This window comes from Orycteropus afer, unplaced genomic scaffold (genome assembly GCF_000298275.1).
Source record: "Orycteropus afer afer isolate SDZICR_OR568_19922 unplaced genomic scaffold, OryAfe1.0 scaffold00069, whole genome shotgun sequence".
NCBI classification, from domain to species: Eukaryota; Metazoa; Chordata; class Mammalia; order Tubulidentata; family Orycteropodidae; genus Orycteropus; species Orycteropus afer.
The window spans coordinates 442,796-443,249 of NW_006921656.1; the positions used below are offsets into that span (position 1 = coordinate 442,796).

At 52.2% G+C, this 454-nt stretch overlaps 1 protein-coding gene across 1 annotated transcript in view; it reads right to left on the bottom strand.

Annotated features, from left to right (window-relative positions):
- The window catches only part of ADGRB1 (adhesion G protein-coupled receptor B1), a 69,962-nt gene that overhangs the window by 21,094 nt on the left and 48,414 nt on the right, over positions 1–454 (bottom strand).

The following is a 454-nucleotide window of genomic DNA, read 5'->3' on the forward strand; positions in this document are numbered from 1 at the left end:
TCAGTAACACCATCACCACCACCACCACCATCACCACCATCACTATCACCATCACCACCACCATCACCAACATCATCTTCCCCTAACATCTCTATCACCACCACCACCACCACCACCATCAGTAACACCATCACCACCACCACCACCATCAGTATCACCATCACCAACGTCATCTTCCCCTAACATCTCTATCACCACCACCACCACCATCACCACCATCAGTATCACCACCACCACCACCACCATCAGTAACACCATCACCACCACCACCACCACCACCACCATCAGTATCACCACCACCACCACCATCACCAACGTCATCTTCCCCTAACATCTCTATCACCACCACCACCACCACCACCACCATCAGCACCACCACCACCAACATCATCTTCCCCTAACATCTCTATCACCACCACCACCACCATCAGTATCACCATCACCAACGTCATCT